The sequence below is a fragment of the Arachis ipaensis genome, chromosome B4, assembly GCF_059453495.1.
Source record: "Arachis ipaensis isolate K30076 ecotype BB chromosome B4, ASM5945349v1, whole genome shotgun sequence".
In the NCBI taxonomy this organism is placed as follows: Eukaryota; Viridiplantae; Streptophyta; class Magnoliopsida; order Fabales; family Fabaceae; genus Arachis; species Arachis ipaensis.
Genome location: NC_142439.1, coordinates 51292423 through 51311527, shown reverse-complemented (window position 1 = coordinate 51311527; position 19105 = coordinate 51292423). Strand labels below are relative to the sequence as shown.

General features: G+C 38.9%; 1 non-coding gene across 1 annotated transcript; it reads left to right on the top strand.

Moving 5' to 3' along the window:
- Positions 1–11478: 11478 nt before the first annotated feature.
- On the top strand, positions 11479–11586 carry LOC148567539 (small nucleolar RNA R71). Its single transcript, XR_015883093.1, has one exon. It is a non-coding gene; the product is annotated as a small nucleolar RNA R71 (small nucleolar RNA).
- Positions 11587–19105: the final 7519 nt, after the last annotated feature.

The window sequence follows — 19105 nt, the reverse complement described above, 5'->3', positions numbered from 1 at the left end:
GTTCTGGATTGAACTGTGAGCCGGGTGGCTGAGTTATTGCCGAGTTACGGCAAAGCCATTATGGATTATGGCTGAGTATAAAGGCATATATGATAAATTAACGAATATGATAAATGATTAATGATGAAAAATGTTGAATGTAAGCATGCTTGTGTTTTCTCTCTGGTTGTAAGGGTGACAGGGCACCGATACCCTCTAATGGCGACAGGGCGCAGATACCCTCTAATGGCGACAGGGCGCAGATACCCTCTAATGGTGACAGGGCACATATTCCCTCTAATGATATTAATACGCAACAGAGAGACTGTGCCCGGGTTAGCTACCGGACATGTCGGGTTGGCTTGAGAACCGACAGATGATATCATCAGCCATAGGGCAGGCATTCATCATTTGCATATGTTTGAATTGTTTGGGTTTGCCTATTTGTTTTGGATTTCTACATTATATATGCTAAGTTACCTGATTATGTGCTACTTGTTCTACTTGTACCCTAATTGTGTATTACTTGCCTGTATTGCTTGTGTTTGTACAACTGAGAGGCCTCTCATGTTGGTGTCGGTGGAGGTTGAGGGCTGTTCTTGATGAGATGAATTGATGATGCGATTGCATGATGATGGTGATCATTAGTTGAGATGATTTGAGCTCCCTGGGTAGACGCAGTGATGTGGTTTCACTAGTTCCAGGGAGGGCATGATATATTGATATAGAATTGCTGAGACAGCACGACTGATGATGGCTTTGTTTATGATTCTGAAATCTGATTCGTGGGAGAGTCAGCGAGTTGGGAGTCATATGAGATGTGATCTAGATTTAGTATTCCCTTACGACAGATGCCTATTTATAGATTAGTGAGAATCTAGGCTGGATACTTGGTGAAAAGGAGTTTAGGATGCTTGGTGAGTTTTTATTGCAGTGTATTGTATTTATTTGGCACTTTTACCGTACTGGGAACCCATGGGCCCGGGGTTCTCATTCCGTATATATCTCTTGTTTTTCAGATACAGGTCCAGGTGCTCAGAAGTGAGTTTGTGGGTCGTCTGAGAGACGGCGAAGATCTTTATTTCCTCTACTTTGTGTTTGATTAGAATCTCTCCACCTATGTTTTGAAAAGATTATATTATGTATTGAACTCTTTTGGAACTTGCCTATAGAGGCTCTTATGTTTCCTTTGGGAGAGATTAGGATATACTGTTGTCATCTACTTTCATACTGTACCCTAGCCGGCCTAAACTTCGCGGGTCGCGACTAGTGGCTATTTACTTATGTTATATATATCTATCTGTTATCTATCTCTTAATCTCCTCTACGCCTTGTCCGTATATCGTTTTCGGCTTCACGGTTTATCTTTTGTTGTCGAAACGTGAGTGATACGTCTTCGCGATTTTATTTCTACTCTTTTCAGGCTTCTCGATTAATACTCTTTTCGAAATTACCTATATTTATATATTAAAAATCCACCTGAGAGTCGTACCACCGTAATATCATTGACTTATGACTCGAGCATAAGGATTTGAATATTAGGGTGTTACATTCTAAGGCAGGAATGACTTAAAGGATGGAAAGAAAACATACAAAATTGGAAGGAAAGCACCAAACGGAGTTTTTGAAGAAACTGGCATCCACGGATCGCATGGGCGACGCGGCCGCATGCCAGCGCGAATCAACAGCAACGCGACCGCGTGACTGACGCGATCGCGCGCCACAAGCAGAACGCACATGATGCGGCCGCATGACTGATGCGACCGCGTGATAAGGAAAAACTCCCAATGACGCGACCGCGTGACCCACGCGGACGCGTGACAGAGGCCACGCACTAGAAATTACAAAAAATGCTCATAGCGAATTCTGAAAGCCCTTTTTGGCCCAAATCCAAGTCCAGAAGGCATAGACCAGAGGTTATGAAGTGGGGGAATGCATTCATTCAGAGGGAGTCTCCAATTAGTTAGTTTTCCATGATTTAGATTTAGTTTTGAGAGAGGTTCTCTCCTCTCTCTTTAGGATTAGGATTTAGAATTAGGATTTTATTCGCTTTCAGGATTATCTTTTTATTAGGTTCAACATTCCTTTTTATTTATCTTTTCAATTTTATTTATGAATTCTTCTATGTTACTGATTACTCTTTTGAATTAATGTTATTTGAGGTATTTCAGTTTACAATTACTCTGTTTTGTTTATGTTATTGTTATTCCCAATCTGAAGACATTTTTATTCCAGTAGATTTATTTTTCTCCTTTTTGGTCTTGGTTAAGAAATTAGTAACTCAGGAATTATCAAACTCAAACATGATTGATAATTGTTATCTTTGTGAATTGAATTGAACTTCAACAACCCCAATCTTTCCTTAGGGATTAACTAGGAATTGAGGATCTAACTAATTAGTCACTTGAATTTTCTTTACTTTAAGTAAAGACTAACTAAGTGGAATTAAGATTCAATTTTCATCATCATTGATAAGGATAACTAGGATAGGACATCTAATTTCTCATACCTTGCCAAAAGTGTGTTTTACAGTTATTTATTTAAATTACAGTCTTTTACTTACATTAATTGCAATTTAAATTACTTGTTCCTCATCTTCAAAACCCCAATTTACAATCTTCATAACCAATAATAAGAACATACTTCCCTGCAGTTCCTTGAGAAGACGACCCGAGGTTTAAATACTTCGGTTATCAAATCATTTAGTGGTTTGTTACTTGTGACAACCAAAACGTTTGTAAGAAAGGTTGATTGCTTGGTTTAGTAACTATACTTGCAACGAGAGTTTACTATAACTTCTAAACCATCAATCTTCAGTTCTTTCAAGGGCATAATTAATCTCAATCCCTAAGTCCTAAGTCAACACTATTTATGGGTCCCTCAGAGTCAAGGGAAACCAAATTAATTAACAATTCACACACAATGTGGAATGGACATCCACCACTCAAATTCACCCAATTCACACAATTTCTCAACCAAGAGTGTGAAAAACTAGGCTAAAACCCTATTGCTTATACCCTGGGTCGAGCTACATGATCCGGATTGCACGAAGACAAGAACGACCGACCTCTTCCTAAAAGAGTTTAGCCAAATCACTAGAGGCCCAAAATAGGACCAGGACAGAAGGACACAGCCCACCTCAAAGGCGGCTGGCCAAAAGATAGGTGATCTCACCCACAAAATGATAAGATAAGATAACAAACTTATCTCAAGGGAGGTCACTCGACACTACTATAAATACATTGGAGCACCCAGGTATAACTCATACTTTGATTCTACAAAAAAACTGCCTAAAGCACGTGCTAACTTAAGCATCGGAGTCTCTTGCAGGTACCACCACCCTCCGGTGATGAAGGATCAGCAGCATCTCCAACTCTACCAGGTCAGACACAGCAGCATTGACCAGCACAGAAGATCTCGTCCGAGATCGACCTTCAGTTTCAGGTAACCCGCGGAACATTGGCGCTGTTGCCGAGGAACCTGGAAGTCATTCCAGAATTATGGCGGACAATCCTGACAACGATCATAACTCCGGTTTGAAAGAAAGAACTCCGGTTAAAAACACGAATGCCACATCAAAGCATACACCTCAACCCAAGGGAGACAAGCAGTCTCTGAACATAAAAATTTTAGATGCCCTCCGTGAGTAGTAGGATCGCTTCAAACAGCTCAAACAAGAAGCCGAACATCAGCCGGAAGCCGAAAGAGACCTCCGAAGAAAAACAAGACGGCGTCGAGAGCTAGAGGACAAACTCTTAAAACTTGAGGCCGACCTCAAAACGAAAACCGCTTGATCCGGTCGTGAAGATAGGCCTCATAAGGACCAAGACCCGTTCACTAAAGAGATCATGAAAGCTAAAGTCCCAAAGGACTTCAAAGCCCCTGACATGACCCCATACAACGATACGTCTGATCCAAGCCATCATCTCAGCAATTTAAGAAGCAGGATGTATCTCACGGACGCCTCGGACATAATTCACCGCAAAGCTTTCCCAACCACTATAACTAAAACGGCAATAAAGTGGTTTGACAGTTTGCCTCCATGATCAATCACAAGTTTCGACGACCTTGCTAAAAAGTTCCTCGCCAGGTTCTCCATCCAGAAGGATAAAGCCAAACATGCTCCAAACTTGCTGGGAATTAAACAAGGAGATCGGGAAAGCCTTCGCAGCTACATGGCAAGATTCAACAAAGCATGCTTCGACATACAAAGTCTTCAAACAGAAGCGACCATCATGGGGCTCATCAACGGCCTAAGAGAAGGACCCTTTAGCCACTCAATATCCAAGAGGCACCCAACATCTCTAAATGAGGTTCAAGAAAGAGCAGAAAGGTACATCAACGTGGAGGAGAACTCCCGATTGGGAGATAACTTAAAAACCGGATTCTCCTACCCACCTAGGGACAAGGATAAAGAATCCAAGAAGAAAGAAGATCAAGTTATTGAGAAACCTAGAAAATTCCATAATTACACCCCTCTTCGGGTGTCTCTTGTGGATGTCTACAGAGAAATATGCAACACAGAAAAGATCCCGCCCCTCGCCCGATTAAACACAAAAGGGGAGGAAGTCGGACGGAGTATTGTGAATACCACCGAATCTACGAGCACTCTACCAATAAATTCTACGACTTGAAGAACATCATAGAAAAGCTAGCCCGGGAAGGCAGATTAGATCGGTTCCTCGCCAATACAAGGGACGAACCAAAAAATCGAAGAAGGGACGAAGAGAGCGGACGAGATGAACGTCCCCCTCACACCCTTGAAAGACACATTCACATGATCAACGGAGGATTCGCAGGTGGAGGGATCTCCAAGTCATCCCGTAAAAGGCACCTTAAAGAGGTGTACCACGTCGGAGACTACGATAAGTCGCCTAACCTCCCCCACTATTATCTTCACTCAAGAAGAGGCCACAGGCATCATCTCTGGACATGACGACCAGATAGTTAATACAATTGTATTAGCTAATGCCAACCTCCATCAAGCACTGATCGACCAAGGAAGCTCTGCAGATATACTGTTCAAATCCGCCTTCGACAAACTCGGCCTACAATAAAAATAACTCAGGGCTTACCCAAATAACCTATTCGGAGTCGGAGACGCCCCGATCCAACCATTTGGGTACATCTCACTACACACAACCTTCGGAAAAGGAACAAGGTCTAAAACACTAAGCATAGACTACATCATAGTCGACATGAGCTCAGCTTATAATGCCCTAATAGGTCAGACAACGTTGAACCAGCTCACTGTGGTGGTCTCCACTCCACATCTGTGCATGAAGTTCCCAACCCCAGAAGGGATTGCCACCATAAAAGGAAACCAAAAACTCGCGCGACGCTGTTACAACGAAAGTCTGAACCTTAAAGGTAACCTCGGAGGTAAAGAAGCCAACACTATCGAAAGTGGGGGAGCTCGAGCTCGCGACAAGCTTCGTCCTCAACCAGAGGGAGAGACCGAAGAAGTTTGGATTGGGGATACCCAGGACAAAATAACAAATATAGAAGCAACCCTAAAGGGAAACCTCGAGGAGCTACTGATACAGTTTTTGAAGGATAATTCTGACCATTTTGCATGGAAGGCCGCAGACATGCCTAGCATAGATCCCGGGCTAATGTGCCATAAACTGGCAGTATATCCTGGAGCTCGGCCAGTACAACAGAAACGTAGGAAGCTAGGCCCATAAAGGTCCCAAACTATGGAAGAGCAGGTACAAGCCCTACTTGAGGCAGGGTTCATAAGGGAGGTCAAGTACCCATTGTGGTTAGTGGTGCACGAAATTTTGATTCACACTTTTCACAGTTCCGCACAACTAACCAGCAAGTGCACTGGGTCGTCCAAGAAATACCTTACATGAGTAAGGGTCGATCCCACGGAGATTGTTGGCTTGAAGCAATCTATGGTTACCTTGTAAATCTTATTCAGGAGATTAATTATGATTATCAGTTTGAATTGGGAAAAATAAAGGAGCATGAAATAATTACTTGTTATGCAGTAATGAAGAATATGTTGGAGTTTTGGAGATGCTTTGTGGTGTGCGAAATCGTGATCTTTACTTCCTTGGTAATGGTGCAAACTTCATACGCACGTTCATATTCTTAATTTTGTTTCACAACTTTGTACAACTAACCAGCAAGTGCACTGGGTCGTCCAAGTAATAAACCTTACGTGAGTAAGGGTCGATCCCACGGAGATTGTCGGCTTGAAGCAAGCTATGGTCACCTTGTAAATCTCAGTCAGGCAAATTCAACTGATTTTATGAATTGATAAGTAAAAGATAAATAAAATATAAAATAAGATAGTAGTACTTATGTAATTCATTGGTGAGAATTTTAAATAAGCGTATAGAGATGCTTTCGTTCCTCTGAACCTCTGCTTTCCTGCTGTCTTCATCCAATCAGTCCTACTCCTTTCTATGGCAAGCTTTATGTAGGGCATCATCATTGTCAATGGCTCTTCCCATCCTCTCTGTGAAAATGGTCCGATGCGCTGTCACTGCATGGCTAATCATCTGGAGGTTCTCGATCATACTGGAATAGGATTCACCCTCCTTTTGCGTCTGTCACTACGCCCAGTACTCGCGAGTTTGAAGTTCGTCACAGCCATCCCTTCCCGGATCCTACTCGAAATACCACAGAAAAGGTTTAAACTTTTCGGATCTCAAGAATGGCCATCCATGGGTTCTAACTTATACCACGAAGATTTTGATTAAGAAATCCAAGAGATACTCATTCAATCGAAGGTAGAACGAAAGTGGTTGTCAGGCACACGTTCATAGGGAATGATGATGAGTGTCATGATCATCACATTCATGTTGAAGTGCGAGTGAATATCTTAGAAGCGGAATAAGTTGAATTGAATAGAAAAATAGTAGTACTTTGTATTAATTCATGAGGAACAGCAGAGCTCCACACCTTAATCTATGGTGTGTAGAAACTCTACCGTTGAAAATACATAAGTGATGAAGGTTCAGGCATGGCCGAATGGCCAGCCCCCAAACGTGATCTAAGGATGAAACTAAAAATCTAAATACAATAGTAAAAAATCCTATTTATACTAAACTAGTTACTAGGGTTTACAGAAATGAGTAAATGATGCAGAAATCCACTTCCGGGGCCCACTTGGTGTGTTCTTGGGCTGAGCTTGAATTTTACACGTGGAGAGGTCATTCTTGGAGTTGAACGCCAGTTTGTAACGTGTTTTTGGCGTTGAACTCCACTTTGCAACTTGTTTCTGGCGCTGAACGCCAGACTACAACATGGAACTGGCGTTCAACGCCAGTTTGCATCATCTAAACTCGGGAAAAGTATAGACTATTATATATTTCTGGAAAGCCCTGGATGTCTACCTTCCAACGCAATTGGAAGCGCGCCATTTGGAGTTCTCTAGCTCCAGAAAATTAACTTTGAGTGCAGGGAGGTCAGAATCCAACAGCATCTGCAGTCCTTCTTCAACCTCTAAATCTGATTTTTGCTCAGGTCCCTCAATTTCAGCCAGAAATTACCTGAAATCACAGAAAAACACACAAACTCATAGTAAAGTCCATAAATGTGAATTTTAATTAAAAACTAATAAAAATATACTAAAAACTAACTAAATCATACTAAAAACTATGTAAAAACAATGCCAAAAAGCGTATAAATTATCCGCTCATCACAACACCAAACTTAAATCGTTGCTTGTCCCCAAGCAACTGAAAATCAAATAGGATAAAAAGAAGAGAATATACTATAAATTCCAAACTATCAATGAAACATAGCTCCAATCAGATGAGCGAGACATGTAGCTTTTTGCCTCTTGAATAGTTTTGGCATCTCACTTTATCCATTGAAGTTCAGAATGATTGGCATCTATAGGAACTCAGAGTTCAGATAGTGTTATTGATTCTCCTAGTTCAGTATGTTGATTCTTGAACATAGCTACTTTATGAGTCTTGGCCGTGGCCCTAAGCACTTTGTTTTCCAGTATTACCACCGGATACATAAATGCCAGAGACACATAACTAGGTGAACCTTTTCAGATTGTGACTCAGCTTTGCTAAAGTCCCCAATTAGAGGTGTCCAGGGTTCTTAAGCACACTCTTTTTTTTGCTTTGGACCTTGACTTTAGCCGCTCAGTCTCAAGTTTTCACTTGACACCTTCACGCCACAAGCACATGGTTAGGGACAGCTTGGTTTAGCCGCTTAGACCAGGATTTTATTCCTTTAGGCCCTCCTATCCACTGATGCTCAAAGCCTTGGATCCTTTTTATTTACCCTTGCCTTTTGGTTTTAAGGGTTATTGGCTTTTTGCTCTTGCCTTTTGGTTTTAAGAGCTTTTGGCTTTTTCTGCTTGTTTTTTCTTTTTCCCATTTTTTTTGCAATTTTTTTCACATTTTTTTTCCAAGCTTTTGTATTCACTGTTTTTTCTTGCTTCAAGAATAATTTTTATGATTTTTCAGATTATCAAATAACATGTCTCATTTTTCCTTATTCTTCAAGAGCCAACAAATTTAGCATTCATAAACAACAACTTCAAAAGACATATGGACTGTTCAAGCATTCATTTAGAAAATAAAAAGTATTGTCACCATATCAAAATAATTAAACTAGTTTCAAAGATGAATTCGAAACCATGTACTTCTTGTTCTTTTGTAATTAAAACATTTTTCATTTAAGAGAGGTGATGGATTCATATTCACTACTTTAAGGCATAGACACTTAGATACTAATGATCATGTAATAAGACATAAACATCATTAAACATTTAACATAAAAAAAATGTAAAACAGAAAATTTAAGAATAAGGAATGAGTCCACCTTAGTGATGGTGGCATTTTCTCCTTGAGGAACCAATGATGTCCTTTAGCTCTTCTATGTCTCTTCCTTGTCTTTGTTGCTCCTCCCTCATTGCTCTTTGATCTTCTTTAATTTCATGGAGGAAAGTGCTCTTGATGTTCCACCCTTAGTTGTCCTATGTTGGAACTTAATTCTCCTAGGGAGGGGTTGATTTGCTCCCAATAGTTTTGTGGAGGGAAGTGCATCCCTTGAGGCATTAGTGGTTATGAAAAAAGGCAATGCTTTTTCCACACCAAACTTAAAATGTTTGCTCGTCCTCGAGTAAAAGAAGAAAGAAAGGATGAGAAGAAGGAGAGATGGAGGTGTGTTGATAGTTTGATTTTGAATGGGTGAGTGTAGGTGATGGGGAAGAGAGATTGAGGTGATTGGTGAAGGGTTCTTGGGAAAGGGTGATATAGGATTATGAGGAGGGAAGGTGAGTGGAGGTAGGTGGGGATCTTGTGGGGCCCACAGATCCTGAGGTCTCAAGGATTTACATTCCTGCACCAATTAGGCATGTAAAACACCTTTGCATGCAATTCTGGCGTTAGAACGCTGAATTGATGCTTGTTCTGGGTGTTCAACGCCCAGATGCAGCATGTTTCTGGCATTGAACGCTAGTTCTATGCTTGTTTCTGGCGTTTAGCGCCAGCTCTTCTCAGGGTGCATTCCTGGCGTTTGAACGCCAGGATGTTGCTTGTTTCTGGCGTTCAACACTAGATCCATGCTTTGTTCTGGCGTCGAACACCAGCCAGATGCTCCTTACTGGCGTTTAAACGCCAGTAAGTCCTTCCTCCATAGTGTGATTTTTCTTCTGCTGTTTTTGATTCTATTTTTAATTTTTGTATTTATTTTGTGACTCCACATGATCATGAACCTAATAAAACATAAAAGAACAATAAAAATAAAATTAGATAAATAAAAATTGGGTTGCCTCCCAACAAGCGCTTCTTTAATGTCAATAGCTTGACAGTGGGCTCTCATGGAGCCACACAGATGATCAGGTCAATTTTATAGACTCTCAACACCAAACTTAGAGTTTGGATATGGGAGTTCAATACCAAACTTAGAGTTTGGCTTAAGCCTCCCAACACCAAACTTAGAGTTTGACTGTGGGGGCTTTAGTTGACTCTGTACTGAGAGAAGCATTCTATGCTTCCTCTCCATTGTTACAGAAGGAGATTCTTGAGTTTTAAACACAAGGTTATCCTCATTCAGTGGAAGGATCAATTCTCCTCTGTCTACATCAATCACAGCTCTTGCTGTGGCTAGAAAGGGTCTTCCAAGGATGATGGATTCATCCTCATCCTTCCCAGTGTCTAGGATTATGAAATCAGCAGGGATGTAAAGGCCTTCAACCTTTACTAACACGTCCTCTACTAGTCCATAAGCCATTTTTATAGATTTGTCTGCCATCTCTAATAAGAAATTGGCAGCCTGTACCTCAAGGATTCCCAGTTTCTCCATTATAGAGAGTGGCATGAGGTTTATCCCTTACCCAAGGTCACATAGAGCCTTCTCAAAGGTCATGGTGCCTATGGTACAAGGTATTAAGAACTTTCTAGGATCTTGTTTCTTCTGAGGTAATGTCAGTTGATCCAGATCACTCAGTTCATTGATGAGCAAGGGAGGTTCATCTTCCCAAGTCTCATTACCAAATAATTTGGCATTTAGCTTCATGATTGCACCAAGGTACTTGGCAACTTGCTTTTCAGTAACATCCTCATTCTCTTCAGAAGAAGAATACTCATCAGAGCTCATGAAGGGCATAAGGAGGTTCATTGGAATCTCTATGGTCTCTAGATGAGCCTTAGAGTCCTTTGGTTCCTCAAAGAGAAACTCTTTGTTGATCACTGGACGTCCCAGGAGGTCTTCCTCACTGGGATTCACGTCCTCTTCCTCCCTTGTAGGTTCGGCCATGATTGTTATATCAATGGCCTTGCACTCTCTCTTTGGATTCTCTTTTGTATTGCTTGGGAGAGTACTAGGAGGGGTTTCAGTGATTCCTTTACTCAGCTGGCCCACTTGTGCTTCCAAATTTCTAATGGAAGACCTTGTTTCATTCATGAAACTCACAGTGACCTTAGATAGATCAGAGACTACATTTGCTAAGCTAGATGGATTCTGCTCAGAATTCTCTGTCTGTTGCTGAGTGGATGATGGAAAAGGTTTACTATTGTTAAACCTATTTCTTCCACCATTATTAAAGCCTTGTTGAGGGTTTTGTTGATCCTTCCATGAGAAATTTAGATGATTTCTCCATGAGGGGTTACAGGTGTTTCCATAAGGTTCACCCATGTAATTCACCTCTGCTATTGCAGGGTTCTCAGGATCGTAAGCTTCTTCTTCAGAAGATGCCTCTTTAGTACTGTTGGATGATTCCTTCAATCCATTCAGACTCTGAGAGATCATATTGACTTGCTGAGTTAATATTTTATTCTGAGCCAATATGGCATTCAGAGTATCAATTTCAAGAACTCCCTTCCTCATAGGCATCCCATTATTCACAGGATTCCTTTCAGAAGTGTACATGAACTGGTTATTTGCAACCATGTCAATGAGTTCTTGAGCTTCTGCAGGCGTTTTCTTTAGGTGGATGGATCCACCTGCAGAATGTTCCAGGGACATCTTTGATAACTCAGACAGACCATCATAGAATATATCCAGGATGGTCCATTCTGAAAGCATGTCAGAAGGACACTTTTTGGTCAGTTCCTTGTATCTCTCCCAATCTTCATAGAGGGATTCTCCTTCTTTCTGTCTGAAGGTTTGAACATCAACTCTAAGCTTGCTAAGCTTTTGAGGAGGAACAAACTTGGCTAAGAAAGCCGTGACCAGCTTATCCCAAGAGTTTAGGCTATCTTTGGGTTGAGAGTCCAACCACACTCTAGCTCTATCTCTTACAGCAAACGGGAAAAGCATAAGCCTGTAGACCTCGGGATCAATCCCATTGGTCTTAACAGTATCATAGATCTGCAAGAATTCAGTCAAGAACTAAAAAGGATCTTCAGATGGAAGTCCATGAAACTTGCAGTTCTGTTGCATCAGAGAAACTAATTGATGTTTAAGCTCAAAGTTGTTTGCTCCAATGGCAGGAATTGAGATGCTTCTTCCATGTAAATTGGAATTAGGTGCAGTGAAGTCACCAAGCATCCTCCTTGCATTATTATTGTTTTCGGCCATATTGTCTTCTTCTTTTTTGAAAATTTCTGTCAGATTTTCTCCAGAGAGTTGTGCTTTAGCTTCCCTTAGCTTCCTCTTCAGAGTCCTTTCAGGTTCAGGATTTGCTTCAACAAGAATGTTCTTGTTCTTGCTCCTACTCATATGAAAAAGAAGGGAACAAAATAATAATAATAATATCCTTTTTACCACAGTATAGAGGTTTCCTTGTGTGAGTAGAAGAAAAGAAAAAAAGAATGAAGAAGAGAAGAATTCGAACTCAGAGGAGGATGGGGTTCGAATTTTTGGGTGGAAGAGAAGTGTTAGTAGATGAATAAATAAATAGAAGGAGATGAGAGGTGAGAGAATTTTGAAAATTAATTAAAATAAAAATTAAAAATTAAAGTTAAATTTCGAAAATCAAAGTTTGAAATTAAATTAAAAATTAAAATTTAAAATAATTAGTTAATTAAACAGGAATTTTGAGAAAAAATGAGGGATTTTTGAAAATTAAAGGTAGAAAGTTAGTTGGGCAGTTTTGAAAAAGATAAGAAACAAACAAAAGTCAATTAGTTAGTTGAAAAAGATTTGAAAATCAATTTTGAAAAGATAAGAAGATAAGAAGTTAGAAAAGATATTTTAAAATCAAATTTTTGAAAAAGACATGATTTAAAAAGATATGATAGAAAGATATGATTAAAATTAGTTTGAAAAAAATTTGAATTTTAAAATCAAAATTAATGACTTGACTCACAAGTAATCACAAGATATGATTCTAGAACTTAAAGTTTTAATCTTTCTTAACAAGCAAGTAACAAACTTGAAATTTTTGAATCAAAACATTAATTGTTGATAATATTTTTTCGAAAATTATGAGATAAAATTAAGAAAAAGATTTTTAAAAAATATTTTTAAAATTTTCGAAAATAAATAAGAAAGATGAAAGAGATTTAATTTTTGAAAAAGATTTTGAAAAAGATAAGATTTTCAAATTGAAAATTTGATTTGACTCATAAGAAACAACTAAATTTTAAAAACTTTTGACTAAATCAAATCAAATTTTTTGAAAATTATGAGTAAAATAAGGGAAAGATAATTTTTTGATTTTTAAATTTTTAATGAAGAGAGAGAAAAACATAAAATTAATGATAAACATAAAAATTTTGGATTAAAATGAAAGATGCATGCAAGAATACTATGAGTTTCAAGATGAACACCAAGAACACTTTGAATGTCAAGATGAACACCAAGAACTTATTTTTTTGAAAAATTTTCAAGAAAAGAAAAACATGCAAGACACCAAACTTAAAAATTTTTAATATTTAGACACTAATGTTTCAAGAATGCATATGAAAAACAAGAAAAGACACAAAACAAGAAAATATGAAGATCAAATAAGAAGACTGGCCAAGAACAACTTGAAGATCATGAAGAATACAATGCATGAAATTTTCGAAAATAAAGTTTTGGAAAATTAAAAAGATGCAATTGACACCAAACTTAAAAATTGACACAAGACTCAAACAAGAAAGACATAAAATTATTTTTGATTTTATGATTTTATTAAATTTTTGGTGGTATTTTTTTCGAAAATTTATTTGAAAAAGAAAAATAAGGATTTCAAAATTTTTTAATATGAATTCCAGGAATCTTGTACTCTTAGTCTAAAGCTTCAGCCCAGGAATTAGACATGGCTCAGTAGCCAGCCAAGCATTCAGTGAAAGCTCCGGTCCAAAACACTAGACATGGCCAATGGCCAGCCAAGCTTTAGAATACACATCAATCATACAGTAGCAGATGGATTAGGAACAACTAGCTTGCTCTTGTGATGATGGTTTGGAAGCCTTAATCTAAAAGAATTTAGACATGGCTTTGCAGCCAGCCAGGCTCCAACATTTTTCATGAAACTCTAGAATTCATTCTTAAAAATTCTGAAGAACATAAATTAATGTAAAATAATATTTTTTTTTCGAAAACTAATTGGAAAAAACAAAAAAGAAGAAATTATTTTTTTTGTATTTTTTGAAAATAAGAAATAAAAAGCTTAAAATTAAAATAAAATTACCTAACCTGAGCAACAAGATGAACCGTCAGTTGTCCAAACTCGAACAATCCCCGGCAACGGCGCCAAAAACTTGGTGTGCGAAATCGTGATCTTTACTTCCTTGGTAACGGCGCTAAAAACTTCATACGCACGTTCATATTCTTAATTTTGTTTCACAACTTTGTACAACTAACCAGCAAGTGCACTGGGTCATCCAAGTAATAAACCTTACGTGAGTAAGGGTCGATCCCATGGAGATTGTCACCTTGTAAATCTCAGTCAGGCGGATTCAACTGATTTTATGAATTGATAAGTAAAAGATAAATAAAATATAAAATAGGATAGTGGTACTTATGTAATTCATTGGTGAGAATTTCAGATAAGCGTATAGAGATGCTTTCGTTCCTCTGAACCTCTGCTTTTCTACTGTCTTCATCCAATCAGTCCTACTTCTTTCTATGAAAAGCTTTGTGTAGGGCATCACCGTTGTCAATGGCTACTTCCCATCCTCTCTGTGAAAATGGTTCGATGTGCTGTCACTGCATGGCTAATCATCTGGAGGTTCTCGATCATACTGGAATAGGATTCACCCTCCTTTTGCGTCTGTCACTACGCCAGTACTCGCGAGTTTGAAGTTTGTCACAGCCATCCCTTCCCGGATTCTACTCGGAATACCACAGACAAGGTTTAGACTTTCCGGATCTCAAGAATGGCCATCCATGGGTTCTAACTTATACCACGAAGATTCTGATTAAGAAATCCAAGAGATACTCATTCAATCGAAGGTAGAACGAAAGTGGTTGTCAGGCACACGTATATAGGGAATGATGGTGAGTGTCATGATCATCACATTCATGTTGAAGTGCGAGTGAATATCTTAGAAGCGAAATAAGTTGAATTGAATAGAAAAACAGTAGTACTTTGTATTAATTCATGAGGAACAGCAGAGCTCCACACCTTAATCTATGGTGTGTAGAAACTGTACCGTTGAAAATATATAAGTGATGAAGGTTCAGGCATGGCCGAATGGCCAGCACCCAATCGTGATCTAAAGATGAAAGTAAAAATCTAAATACAATAGTAAAAAGTCCTATTTATACTAAACTAGTTACTAGGGTTTACAGAAATGAGTAAATGATGCAGAAATCCACTTCCGGGGAGCACTTGGTGTGTGCTTGGGCTGGGCTTGAAGTTTACACGTGGAGAGGTCATTCTTGGAGTTGAACGCCAGTTTGTAACATGTTTTTGGCGTTGAACTCCACTTTGCAACTTGTTTCTGGCGCTGAACGCCAGACTGCAACATGGAACTGGCGTTGAACACCAGTTTGCCTCATCTAAACGCGGGCAAAGTATAAACTATTATATATTTCTGGAAAGCCCTGGATGTCTACTTTCCAACGCAATTGGAAGCAAGCCATTTGGAGTTCTGTATCTCTAGAAAATCCACTTTGAGTGCTGGGAGATCAGAATCCAACAGCATCTGCAGTCCTTCTTCAACCTCTGAATTTGATTTTTACTCAGGTCCCTCAATTTCAGCCAGAAAATACCTGAAATCACAGAAAAATACACAAACTCATAGAAATGTCCAGAAATGTGAATTTTAATGAAAAACTAATAAAAATATACTAAAACCTAACTAAATCATACTGAAAACTATGTAAAAAAAATGCCAAAAAGCGTATAAATTATCCTCTCATCACTTTGTCTTCTGAATCTCTGCTTTTCCCCTGTCTTCTTCTTCACACACGCAAGGTTCCTCCTATGGCAAGCTGTGTGTTGGTGGATCACCGTTGTCAATGGCTACCGTCCGTCCTCTCAGTGAAAATGGTCCAGGTGCGTTGTCACCGCACGGCTAATCATCTGTCGGTTCTCACTCATGCTGAAATAGGATCCATTGATCTTTTTGCGTCTGTCACTACGCCCAACCTTTATGAGTTTGAAGCTTGTCACAGTCATTCAATCCCTGAATCCTACTCGGAATACCACAGACAAGGTTTAGACTTTTCGGATTCTCAAAAATGCTGCCAATGGATTCTAGCTTATACCACGAAGATTCTGATTAAGGAATCCAAGAGATACTCATTCAATCGAAGGTAGAATGGAGGTGGTTGTTAGGCACGTGTTCATAGGTTGATAATGGTGATGAGTGTCACGGATCATCACATCCATCATATTGAAGTGCGAATGAACATCTTAGATATAAACAAGCGTGTTTGAATAGAAAACAGAAATAATTGCATTAATTCATCGAGACACAGCAGAGCTCCTCACCCCCAACAATGGAGTTTAGAGACTCATGCCGTCAAAGAGTACAAAGTTCAGATCTAAAAATGTCATGAGGTACAAAATAATCCTCTAAAAGTTGTTTAAATAGTAAGCTAGTAATCTAGGTTTGTAGAGAATGAGTAAACTATGATAGATAGTGCAGAAATCCACTTCTGGGACCCACTTGGTTTGTGCTGGGGATGAGACTTAAGCTTTACATGTACTTAGGCTATATTTGGAGTTAAACGCCAGGTTGTAGCCTGTTTTGGGCGTTTAACTCCAACTTGTAACCTGTTTCTGGCATTTAACGCCGGACTGCAACATGGAACTAGCGTTGAACGCCAATTTAAATCATTTATCCTTGAGCAAAGTATCAACTATTATATATTGGTGGAAAGCCCTGGATATCTACTTTACAACATAGTTGGGAGCGCGCCAATTGGACTTCTGTAGCTCCAGAAAATCCATTCCGAGTGCAGAGAGGTCAGAATCCAATAGCATCAGTAGTCCTTTTTCAGCCTGAATCAGATTTTTGCTCAGCTCCCTCAATTTCAGCCAGAAAATACCTAAAATTATAGAAAAATACACAAACTCATAGTAAAGTCCAGAAATGTAATTTTTTTTAAGAACTAATAAAAATATAATAAAAAGTGACTAAAACATATTAAAAAGTACCTAAAAACCATGCTAAAAAGCGTATAAATTATCCGCTCATCACAACACCAAACTTAAATTGTTGCTTGTCCCCAAGCAAATAAAAACAAAGTAGGATAAAAAGAAGAGAATATACAATAAATTCCAAAAACATCTATGAAAATCAGTCTTAATTAGATGAGCGGGGCTATTAGCTTTTTGCTTCTGAACAGTTTTGGCATCTCACTTTATCCTTTGAAGTTCAGAATGATTGGCATCAATAGGAACTCAGAATTCAGATAGTGTTATTGATTCTCCTAGTTCAGTATGTTGATTCTTGAACACAGCTACTTTATGAGTCTTGGCCGTGGCCCTAAGCACTTTGTTTTCCAGTATTACCACCGGATACATACATGCCACAGACACATAATTGGGTGAACCTTTTCAGATTGTGACTCAGCTTTGCTAAAGTCCCTAATTAGAGGTGTCCAGGGTTCTTTAGCACACTCTATTTTTTCTTTAGACCTTGACTTTAACCGCTCAGTCTCAAGTTTTCACTTGACACCTTCACGCCACAAGCACATGGTTAGGAACAGCTTGGTTTAGCCGCTTAGGCCAGGATTTTATTCCTTTAGGCCCTCCTATCCACTGATGCTCAAAGCCTTGGATCCTTTTTATTTTCTTGCATTTTGGTTTTAAGGGTTATTGGATTTTTGCTCTTGCCTTTTGGTTTAAAGAGCTTTTGGCTTTTTCTGCTTGCTTTTTCTTTTTCTTGCTCTCTCTTTTTTTTTGCATTTTTTTCTGCAAGTTTTGTTCTTCACTGCTTTTTCTTGCTTCAAGAATCATTTTTATGATTTTTCAGATTATCAAATAATATTTCTCCTTTTTCATCATTCTTTCAAGAGCCAACAATTTTAACATTCATAAACAACAAATTCAAAAGACATATGCACTGTTCAAGCTTTCATTCAGAAAATAAAAAGTATTGCCATCACATCAAAATAATTAAACAATTTTAAAATTCAAAATTCATGTACTTCTTTTTCTTTTCAGAAAACATTTTTCATTTAAGAAAGGTGATGGATTCATAGGACATTCATATCTTTAAGACATAGACACTTAGATACTAGTGATCATGTAACAAGACCCAAACATAAATAAACATAAAGCATAGTTAATGAAAAACAGGAAAATAAGAACAAGGAGATTAAGGAACGGGTCCACCTTAGTGAGGGTGATGTCTTCCTCTTCTTGAAGAACCAATGCTGCTCTTAAGCTCCTCTATGTCTCTTCCTTGTCTTTATTGCTCCTTCCTCATAGCTCTTTGATCTTCTCTAATCTCATGGAGGATGATGGAATGCTCTTGATGCTCCATCCTTAGTTGTCCCATGTTGGAACTTAACTCTCCTAGGGAAGTGTTGATTTGCTCCCAATAGTTTTGTGGAGGGAAGTGCATCCCTTGAGGCATTAGTGGTTATGGAAAAATAAAAAGCAATGCTTTTACCACACCAAACTTAAAAGGTTTGCTCGTCCTCGAGCAAAAGACGAAAGAAAGGATGAGAAGAAGAAGAGATGGAGAAGATAGAGGTGTGTGAATGGTTTGAATTTGAGTGGATGGGTGTAGGTGGGTTTGGAGGAGTAATGGAGGTGATTGGTGGAGGTTATTTTGGAGAAGAGTGTTATGAAAAGGTATGAAGAGGAGAGAAGAAGAGGTGGGGTGGGTGGGTGTTCCTGTGGGGTCCACAGATCCAGAGGGATCAAGCACTTAACATCCCTACTCCAATTAGGCGTGTAAAACGCCATTTGTATACAATCCTGGCGTTTAACACCAGACTGCTGCTTGTTTCTGGCGTTAAACGCCCAAATGTAGCCTGTTTCTGGCGTTTAACACCAGGTTGATGCTTGTTTCTGGCGTTAAACGCCATCTTGGTGCTTGTTTCTGGCGTTAAACGCCAGATAGATGCTTGTTTCTGGCGTTTAAATGCCAGAATGCTCCTCCTCCAGGGTGTGCTATTTTTAATACTATTTTTTAGCCTATTTTTTTTTTTTATTTTTCAGTAGTTTTTGTGACTCCACATGATCATCAACCTAAAAAAATAACATAACAATAGAAAATAAATAATTAAATAACATTGGGTTGCCTCCCTACAAGCACTTCTTTAGTGTCAATAGCTTGACAGTGAGCTCTCAAGGAGCCTCACAGAAATT